Source organism: Ovis aries, chromosome 13, assembly GCF_016772045.2.
Source record: "Ovis aries strain OAR_USU_Benz2616 breed Rambouillet chromosome 13, ARS-UI_Ramb_v3.0, whole genome shotgun sequence".
In the NCBI taxonomy this organism is placed as follows: Eukaryota; Metazoa; Chordata; class Mammalia; order Artiodactyla; family Bovidae; genus Ovis; species Ovis aries.
In genome coordinates this window covers 67961742-67972467 of record NC_056066.1, presented here as the reverse complement: position 1 = coordinate 67972467, position 10726 = coordinate 67961742, and the positions used below count along the sequence as shown (strand labels likewise).

At 44.3% G+C, this 10726-nt stretch overlaps 1 non-coding gene across 1 annotated transcript; it reads left to right on the top strand.

The window, feature by feature from the left end:
- Window positions 1-4181: 4181 nt before the first annotated feature.
- Window positions 4182-4253, top strand: TRNAE-UUC (transfer RNA glutamic acid (anticodon UUC)). The gene has a single exon. It is a non-coding gene; the product is annotated as a tRNA-Glu (tRNA).
- The last annotated feature ends 6473 nt before the right edge of the window (window positions 4254-10726 follow it).

The following is a 10726-nucleotide window of genomic DNA, read 5'->3' as shown; positions in this document are numbered from 1 at the left end:
GTCTTCAAGCTCTCCCTGCACAATAAGAAATTTGGGCCTTTCCAAAAGTTACCCAGGACCCTCCGGCTGTAAGCAAATCAGGTGCCATTTCATCAGTCAATTTAAATCTAATGCCAGGTTCTTTTAACAGCTAAATGCTTCTCTAGGAACTGCCCTGTCCTTCACGAAGCCAGCATGGCATGTTTCCAGAAGGTAAAGCGTGCTCTAACTGCTTTGCTTGCAGTATAACTTGGCTTCTGTCAAACTCCAGTTATTCTTCCATGTTAATAAATGCTGCATGGCAAGGTGGAAACCAAAGGTCACATGGATATGTAAGTATATGTATATTTATATGCAAGTGCTAACCATGCATGGAACACATGTATTCCTTCATCCACTTATTCATTTAATAAATGTGCTGGAAATTTGACTGTATCCAAAGTTGGAAATACACAAATATTTCATCCTCCCTGAAAAGGATAGGGAGATAGGGACCAAGGCATCTTATGGATCTCACAATAAAGGCCAATATTCTTACCATGTTTTCTAAGGCTCTACATGCTCTGACCCCTGCTGACTCCTCTCAACTTTAGCTGTGACCAAGTGATTGTTAATTTTATATTGTCAACTTGACAGGGAGAAGAGGTGCGCAGATAGTTGGTAACACATTTTTCTGGGTGTGTCTGTGACGGTGTCTGACAAAAAGAATTAGCGTTTGAATCAGTTGGTTGAGTAAAGAAGACACCCTCTCACCAATGCAAGTAAAATAGTATTATCTCCACTGGCATATCTTACGAGAGCAAAAGATTTAAAGGTTATGGTAGCAAGAATAATTCCCACTTACCTCCCAGAAATGCCCATGTCCTGATCCTCAGGACCTGTGAATGCATTAAGGGTACATGTCAAGGGTTGCTCATCAGCTAACCTCAAGATAAAGAGATTATTCCGGATTATCCAAATGGGCTCAATGTAAACACAAGGGTCCTTAAATGGGGAAAAGGCTGAAAGGTCAGCACCAAAGAGATGACACCATTAGAAATACAGACCAGCCATTCATTGCTGATTTTGAAGATGGAAGGGGGCTCTGAGTCAAGGAATGTGGACAGTTTCAAGAAGCTGGAAAAGCCCAGAAATGGATTCTCTTTTAGAGCTTCTAGAAAGAATCCCACCTTGTCAACACTTTGCTTTTGGCCCTGTAAGACCCATTTCAGACTCTGCCTTCTAGAATTATAAGGTAATAAGTCTGTATTGTTTTCAGCAACTAAATGTGTGACCATTTGTTAACAGCAATAATGGGAAACTAATACAGATTTTGATACCCAGAAGTTGGATCTATAATAAATAGCTTAAAATGTAGAACTCTGTATCCAAGAGATACTCAAATCCAGGTATTCAAATCCAGATTCAAATCCAGGAGTTTGAATACAAGGAGGTGTAGAAGCTGCAGGAAAGAAAGGAAGTACAGACCCCAGCGTGGGAAAATGGAAGATAGCAGTTAGAGCTAGTCTGGGGCAAGTTACACTCACCCCTGGTAATTATCCAGGAGGAAGCTTCCCACGATTTAGAATCCTCAAAATAGCCTCCCTACTGAGCCCAGAGAGATCCCACTCTCTGATTTCAGGGTTTACTACTTCTGTACAAAGCAAGACAATTCTGACTCTGTCTACCCACTCAACCGTAATGCAGGAGGCATCCGTGTAGACTTCCTCAGTGACTGGAAGAAAAGGGTTAACCTCCTCTCCGGCTAATGCGACTGTCCTATCTCTCTTCGGGGCAGAAATCAATGAAGCCTGTTCTCATCCAAGAAAAAATAAATCTTAATCACCTTTGTAAAGAAGGAGAAGATAAACAGGCAGTGTTCTAAAAATGAACTCCTCTATTTAACAACTGTTAAGTGCTATTTCTTGAACAATAGCAAAGATGACATCACATTCAGGTTATAGGGTGGGTATCATCAGCTGCTGATTAGGGAGTAATCGAAAAGGGGGAGGGAGGTAAATGACGATGTATAAATAGATTCAAAAGAGTTTGTGCAGAAGGCTCTCTGAATGTGTAAAGCATATGGAAATGAGCAAGCCAGCAACACATTTCTAACACTGAGGGCTGATATCAAAGAAGATATTCAGGTACCCCTATATTCCTCTTGGGGCTTCCAGCATCATGTCCTAGGCTAGGCGGACTGTTAAGGACCCAGGAGGCCATATGAAACCATAAAAACTATCAGCCTACATGCCTTCTGTTTTCTGCCGCTCTTGTATCTCCCATCCTTTCCCTAAAGCCTTTACAGTTCAGCTTCCATCTTCCCTCCCTTCTGCTGCTGAAGATGCCTGCCCAAGGGTGCTCAATGGCTCCATTTTCCATGTTGTTGGAATTATTTATTCCTTCATGACCTGTTAAGAGGACATGAAATCCCATTGACTTTGGGCTTGACCACGTGACATATTTTGGCCAGCGGCAAGTGAACAGATGTGACGTATGCTAGGTCCATGTAGAAGTTAAAAGGCATTCCAAGTTTCTACCCGATCTCTTAATCTTCCCTTCTGTCATGAGAATACTATGTCCTAGATTTGGATGAGTCTTTGACTCTTTCAACCTGAATTCCAATCTTATTAATGGTTAGAGTAAGCAACATAAGAGAGCAGTGAATTTGTGTTGTGAAAGGGACTGACACTGAGGTACTGTTTGTTATCTATCAAAATCTGACTATTAATGACTTCTTTAATGACTTCAGCCCACTTTAATGACTTCTCAATTTTTACCCGGCTCAGTTCCTGCAAAAGCATTTCCCAAAGTATGTCCTTGGAGTCATAGTCATGAGAGAGTTTTAACTGGAATAAAGTGAAATTCTGCACAACCACTCTTGGAGACTCACATGCCCATTAGCCTATTAAAGGCTCTGAGAAGTCCTGTAGAATATGGTAGGGGCTAAAGTATGCACTCTGGAATTGCCTGGATTTGGATCCTGGGTCTACTACAGCTTACTGAGTGAGTGGCATTGGCAGGTCACTTCATCTGTTCAAGCCTCAGTGTCCTCACTTAAAAAGTGAAGACAATGAGAGGACCTTCACAAGGTTATTATGAGGATTAGAGGAAATAATAAAGTACTAATGGACTGCTGTTCAGGTCAGAGAATAACCCACCCTTCCTCAAACTCTTACAAATGGCATATGAAATGCTTTCCAGTATTAAAAGATACATGTATATAAGATCGATGATGTTATTTACAAAGCAGAAATGGAGAGACACAGATGTAGAGAACAAACCTACGGATATCTAAAGGGAAGAGGGGATGGGATGAATTGGGAGATCGGAACTGACATATGCATAGTATTGAAACTATGCATAAAACAGGTAACTAGTGAGAACCTGCTGTACAGCCCAGGGAACTCTACGCAGTGCTCCGTGGTGACCTAAACGGGAAGGAAATCCAAAAAAGAGGGGATATATGTATAGCTGATTCACTTTGCTGTACTTAACGAAATATTTCTCTTAAGTACCACTTTAGGATTTCCTGAAGTCTTTGCAAAAGATTTTGCGGCCATCATGTGGACATCACCTTTAGACCATGCTTTCCTAGAAGTGCCTCAAATTTTATATTTGTCTATTCCTTAATTTTCTTCCCTGGTGGCTCAGACAGTAAAGAATCCACCTGCAATATGGGAGATATCAGTTCAATCCCTGGGTTGGAAAGATCCCCTGGAGGAGCATATGGCAACCCACTCCAGTATTCTTGCCTGGAGAATCCCCATGGACAGAGGAGCCTGGCGGGCTACAGTCCATGGGGTCGCAAAGAGTCAGACACAACTGAGCGACTTAGCACAGCACAGCCCATTCCTTACTTTTAGCATCATTTGCCACCCAAAGACCCTGAAAACTCTCAAAACTGTATAGTCTGGTTCCTTCTTATTTTATAGTCCTTCCTTTAGCTAATCTCTCTCTTCTCACATTTTACTAAAAGGAACAAGAGACCAGGTGGCTCCTTCAACACTGTCTGGACATTCCTCAACACTCAATTCAGCAGGTATGATTCCTACTTCTCACATTTCTGTAGGCAACAACATTGCTAAACTCTCTACGTCACTACGTAACAAGGATCCCCTTTCTTTCAATTTCAAGTAACATTTCCTGGGTTTCATGGAAGCCCTTATCAGCATCCTCCTCTGAATCCATCAGACTTCTGTAAACCATCTGTTCAAAGGAATTCCCTGATGGTACAATGGTTAGGACGTGGCACTTTCACTGCCAGGGCCAGGGTTCAATCCCTGGTTGGGGAACTAAGTTCTTGTAAACCACATGGTACGCAAGGAAAAAAAGAAACAGTTTGTTAATTCAAGGCACATTAGTTTTTCACTAACACTTTCCTCAAAGCCTTTCCATTTTCTGCCACCAACAGAAAGCCACTCCCATAGATGGGTTATAGCAGCATGTATTCCCAGGTACCAAAATCTGTACTTGTCATCTATTGCTGCATAACAAATCAGTCCCAAAACTCAGTGACTTAGCATAGTACACCTGTATTATCTCACAGTTTCTGTGCGCCAGGCATTCGGGAGTAAGCAAGCAAGTAAGCTTGCCAATTCTGGCTCAGGTTCTCTTAGGAGGTCTCAGTCAAATGTTGAAGCTGATTAAATTACATGAAGGCCATCACCGAGTCTAGAGGATCACACAAAGCTTATTAAGGTCACCATTCTGTATGTAGTTCATGATCAGAGTCTACCAAGCACCAGCACCCCCACCCATAAAAACAAAGAACATAAAGCCTTAACCAGCATTCTCCTAAAACTTATATCTGGAGCAGTCACATCCCACCAGCCCCACTGTGGGGGAGGTGGGGGGCTTCTACTCGGAATACTGTAGATGAGCTGAGCCCTTAAGGTCAGACACAGGGGTTCAAATCCCAGCTCTGGTTTTTATGAGCCATGAAGCTTCAGACAAGGTACTTCTTTTCTCTGAACTTTGCCCTCTTTTAAATTAATAGGAGTTCCTGCCTCACAGGGGTTAAAGGAGTTCACCTTCCAGTGTAGAGCTCAGTGTAGTACTTGGCGCATGGTAAGTACTCAATACATGGCTACTCTGGCTGGTCTTTTGTCTGCCTGGCCCATAGCCTCTGGTTTGGCTGGCTTAATTCAAACAATCAAGCCAACTTTCAGTGCCATCTCAGAGGCCCTCTGACCTCAGGCCTTCACACAAGCAGATGTTAGAAATCCCATCCCAGGACTGGTTCTTCCATCTGTGTGAAGCTCAGCATCTGGCACAGATGCTTTCCTCCAGAACTATCTCCTCTCCCAGATGTTTTCATGGCCTCCTGTGGCCCCTCAATAGCAGTGAGACTCACAAGGACTGTGGAGCTTGTGGACTTGGGGGCTTTCAGCCCCCTCCATCTGCAGGCCAGCTTAGGACTCCCACAGCAGCTAGCAGATGCTCCACCCCTGGGCAGCGGTGGGGGGAGCTGGCCTCTCTCTGCACCAGCACACAGCAGCTGAGCCATCTGCTCACACCAGGGGACACAGCAGTTCACTGTGAGGGCAGCCTCCTCTGAGCTCTAGCAAATTCATTCATTCCACATGCAACTATCAAGCACCTACTAAGAGCAACTAAGCACACACGCACACTAAATGCCAGATTCTGAACTAGTCACTAGGAATACAAGCTTTGCCTTAAAGAAGCTCACAGCTGTGTAGTAGGGACAGATTTTCTTTTCAAAGAAAGTAATATTGTACATCAACTGCACATCAATTAAAAAAGATTGGCTATATTGTCTTAGCAGGTAAACAAGAAGAAGAAAGAAATTATGAGTTAGTGTAATTAGTCCTAATCGAGGGCTTACCTAATCAAGGTAAGCATAGAGGACTTCCCTGGTGGTACTGGGGATGAGAATTCACTTGCCATCGCAGGGGAAACAGGTTCGATCCCTGGTCCGGGAAGATCCCACATGCTGCAGAGCAACTAAGCCCATGTGCCACAACTACTGAGCCTGCATGCTGCAAGCACTGTAGACCGCCTGTACCTACAGCCTGTGCTCCACAACCAGAGGAGCCACCACAATGAGAAGCCCGTACACAGCAACAAAGACTCAGCACTGTTAAAGAAATAAATAATAAATAAATAAACTAAAAGAAAAAGCTTTAAAAGGTAAGCATAGACATCTTGGGGAATGAGAGAAGGAAACACCTAACCCAACCTTGGGAGTTTCAAGGAAGAGAAGACCTCCTGGAGGAAGTGCTTCCTGAGACAAGAGATGAAAGACAAAGAAGACTGATCAGGATAGAAAGGAGCATGAAAAGGCGTTCCGGGTAGAAGGCACGATGTGAGGAACTGTGTAGAGGTACTACATACTGCTCTTGGAGCCACAAACACTCAAGGGACTGCCTGCCTGGCACCACTCCCATTCTGAGACCTGCCAGGCGCATGTACACTAGGGCCACTGTGTGTTTCTAGGACAATCGTTCCCCTAGTCCAGGTTCACTGGGCTTGGGTTGCCAGACATACAATGGGCCCTCACTCTCAGGGATTTTAACTTGGGGCCAAAGGGTGGCTGAAACTGTAAGACGACAAACCAAAGAATTGTCGCAGATCATGTTTCCAGCAGAAAAATACGATGATTTTCAAAAGTGATCTTTCTCTCTCTCTCTCTTTTTGGCCGCGCTGGCTCTTCGTTGCAACGTGCTGGCTCTCTCCAGCCACGGAGCACATGCTGCTCGTTGTGATGGCTTCTTTGGTTGCAGAATTCAGGCTCAAGGATGCGTGGGCTTCAGTAGTTGTGGTGTGTGGGCTAAGATGCTCCATGGCCTGCGGATCCTTAGTTCCTGGATCAGGGATCGAACCCACGTTCCCTGCATTGGCAGGTGAATTCTTTTATTTATTTATTTATTTTTATTTATTTATTTGGCTGTGTCAGGTTGTGGCATGCGGGACCTAGTTAGCTGACCAGGGATGGAACCCAGGCCCCCTACCTTGGGAGAACAGAGTCGTAGCCACTGGACCACCAGGGAAGTCCCAAACATGGTGTTTCTCTTATCAAGAGATGAATCTGTGGTCCCGCCCCTTGAACCTGGAGAAGTCTTTTTGACTAATTTGACGCACAGACTGTGGCAGAAGCAGCTTCCAAGATTCTGTTAGAAAAGACCATGAATCTTCTATCAGTCTCTTTTGGGACACCAGACTTTGGAGCTCTGAGCTGTCATATAAGAACTCTGGCTTATAGGGTGCTATTCTAGAGACGGCACATGGAGAGACCAGAGAGTGATAGAAAGAAATGTTCGGAGTCCCAGCTATCCCAGCCCCAGCCCAGGATTCAGATACGTGAGTAAGGAAGATGACTTCAACGTCAGCTGACACTGGACTGCAACCACATGAAAGAACCTGGACAGGAACCAACCAGCTGCACCAAGTTAACCCTTAGGACCATGAGAGATGGTAATAAATGATTGTTGTTGTTTCATGCCATTAAGATTAGGATGGTAAAGAGAGCATAGAAGAAGCCCTTTTGTGATAAGAAAGGATGACCCTGACATGCTGGAATAGATGGAGGTAATTACTTGACTCCTTGGTCTAGTTGTCTGGAAACTCTCGTCCCTGCCCTCCCTGAAATAATTCCTTAGATCCCTTGAGCCACTGAACTCTTCTTATGACCTAAGTTAGCTCAAGTTGGATTTATATCTCTGGCATGTAAATGAATATAGATGATTTAGGATGAACCCAAAGAGCTTGATGTGTTTGGAGCACACATCTGGGACTGGGTCAGGGAGGAAAGAGGAGGTGGCAAGTAGTAAGAGATGAAAGATGTGGGGTAATCCCCAGGAAGAGCACTGATGAACTGTAGGACCCTGCAAGGAGCTTTGTTGTGTTTACTTTCTATCTTGCCTGTCTCCACAAATGGTTTGGGGTGACCACCAAGGACTTTGGACTTTATTATAAAGACAATGTGGAGCCAGTGAACAATTTTCAGCCAAAAAATGAAAGGCTCAGATATGCATTTTGAAAAGGTCCACCTGCCAGTTTAGATAATGTGTTGGAGAGAAGCGAATGGGTCAGGAGTCTATTGACGTGACGCAGGAAGAAATGATGAGACTGAACCAAGGTGGGGTAATGGGGGTGGAATGAAAAAGTAGTGAGCATTAAGGTAGAATGGACAGACCTGGAGTCCTTTATGAGAAGCAGGATGGGAAATGACTAAGGTGGTTTCCAAGTTCATGACCTGAGTACCTGAAGAAGCAATAGTGCCTTTGCCAAGATCAAGTCAGGGGGTGGGATGATGCCTTGAGCTTTCACTCGCAGAGCTTAAAGTGTCTGCAGCTATTAAAGGGGAAATACATATATTACTAATGTAATAAATACATTAGTTCATTCATATAACACATTTATTAAACATGTTCTATGCCAGGCTCTGGCAAAGTGTTGGTAAGCAAAATGGGCATACTGCTTGCACTAATAAATTTTCCGGTCTGGAAGATCAGACAGAAATTAATTGAATGTGTAAATATGCAATTTCAAACTCTTGAAGAATGCTATGAAGAAAAATATCAGAGACTTCCCTGGTGGTCCTGTAGCTAAGACTCCATGCTCCCAATGCAAGAGACCCGGGATCAATCCCCGGTCAGGGAACTAGATCCCACATGCCCACAAGCCACAACTAAGTGTTCACATGCTTGCCAAGACTAAAAGACCCCGGATATCACAACTAAAGATCAAATACGCACACACACACACACACACACACACACACACACACATATCTCAGAAGCTCTAGTGGCATATTAGAAGGAAGCATGATGTAGGTATGAGATAGTTACTGTGATTATCTAACAACTAACCACAAAATTTAGAGGCATAAAACAACTATAATTCATTAGCTCTGACAGCTTCCATGAGCCAGGAATTCTTGAGGGGCACAGTGAGAACAGTTTGTCTTTGCTCTATGATATCTGAAGCCTCAGCTGAAAGACCGAAAAACTAGGGTCTGAAACCACCTGAAGGTCCATTCACTCGCATGTTTGATGGGCAGTGTTGGCTTCCCAAGTTATCTCTCTGCATGGGCTGGTTGGACTTCCTCACAAAATGGTGGCTGAGTACAGTGAACAAGTGGAGAGGGAGAGGAAAGGCAGAGAGAGAAAGAGATGCTCCCTTCTGCAGCTCTGTCTTCAAAGCCACACAGCTTGAATCCACTGAAGGCTTTCCAAGCAAATAAAAAAAAATATCATCTCCATTTGCATACTTCTAGTGACAGAGAACTCACTACCTTCCCAGGCAGCTCACTCCACTTAATGACCAGCTCCCTGCAACTTGGAATCACAGGAGAGTCTTCTACCCCAGTCACCACTTCTTAAGGTTCCTTCTCTCTTGGGAGTTGTTCCTGACTCAGTGCTGAAACCAGGCCCTTCCCCAAACCTCTTCCCAACCAAAAGATCAAATTACAATTCCAAAAGTCACGCTTGACTTGGAAATGTTAGCAAGAAAGTTCTATTCCTCTGTATCTCTAAAGGAAAAAAGACTCCCTGTCAGTTTGGAGCAATTAGCTGTGGGAGATGATGACGGAGCAGTGAGAGTTGCTGCGAGGGGGCAGAGTGGCAGCGGAAGCCCCAACTCAGACAGACACGCCGCAGATGGCACGATGAGATAACGCCTTTCACATTTCAGAAATCACATTGTCAACAATGTTTCCAGACTCAGAAATTAGCTGAAGTCATCAGGAGTGCCTGGCAGCAACCAGCAGGCGCCTTGGCGGGGGCCGCTCATTTGACATTATACGTTGGTGCAAAGAGAAACTGGCAAGGTTCATGGGAAAGGTTGGTCCAATGTCCCCTGAGGCTGCAGGAAGGGTGAGCCTGGGGCATATTAATGCATTTACCTGGGGGTTGACAGTCAGAAGTCTCAATCTTCTGTCTCTTGTCTCAAAAGTAGGGGATTCAGGATTTCCCTAGTAGTCCACTGGCTAAGAGTCCACCTGCCAATGCCAGGGACACAGGTTTGATCCCTGGTCCGGGAAGATCCCACATGTCTCAGGGCAACTAAGCCCGTGTGCCACAACTACTGAAGTGGCGCTCCAGAGGCTGTGCTCCACGGCAAGAGAAGACATCTCAATGAGAAGTCCACACACCACAACTAGAGAAAACCCAGGCAGAGCAATGAAGAGCCCGTGCAGCCAAAAATAAAATAAAATATTTAAAAAGTAAGGAATTCACTCCAAGTCTCAGATGTAGCATCTTCCTCCTCCATGCCTTGTGGACTGATTGTTTCCTCTTTAGAGCATTACAGAAAGCAAAAATGATAAAGTCAATCACCCATGTCCTGAATAAAAATTATGTTATTTTTAACAAAATCACCTTTGTTAAAATAAAAAATACTCTCTTTGTTAAAGATAAGGCCCCATCAGAGGCAGTCCATACCAACTGTCTGAGCTTTCCATTACAGTCTCCCTGCATCTAGCATCCTTACCCTAGAAGAGCCAAGAAATAGAATCAGAAGTTGGTACCCTGTTACCCAGGACATCCATGACTCCAGCCAATTACAATAACAGTGGAGGGGGTGGGATATGGGCGCTAACTATTGTTGGGTGCTAACTATTGTTGCAGCCCTGATTAGTGCTGTAAGCAAGCATGAGATGCAAAATGGAGTTAAGATTACATACCTCATGGAAGGAATGTATAGTCTAGGAGAAAAACCATCTTTATCCCTTGCTGAATCACCTTCTTATGTTTTTTCCTGGAGGGAATCAGGGTTACTACCCAAACTGCAAAATCACACTTAC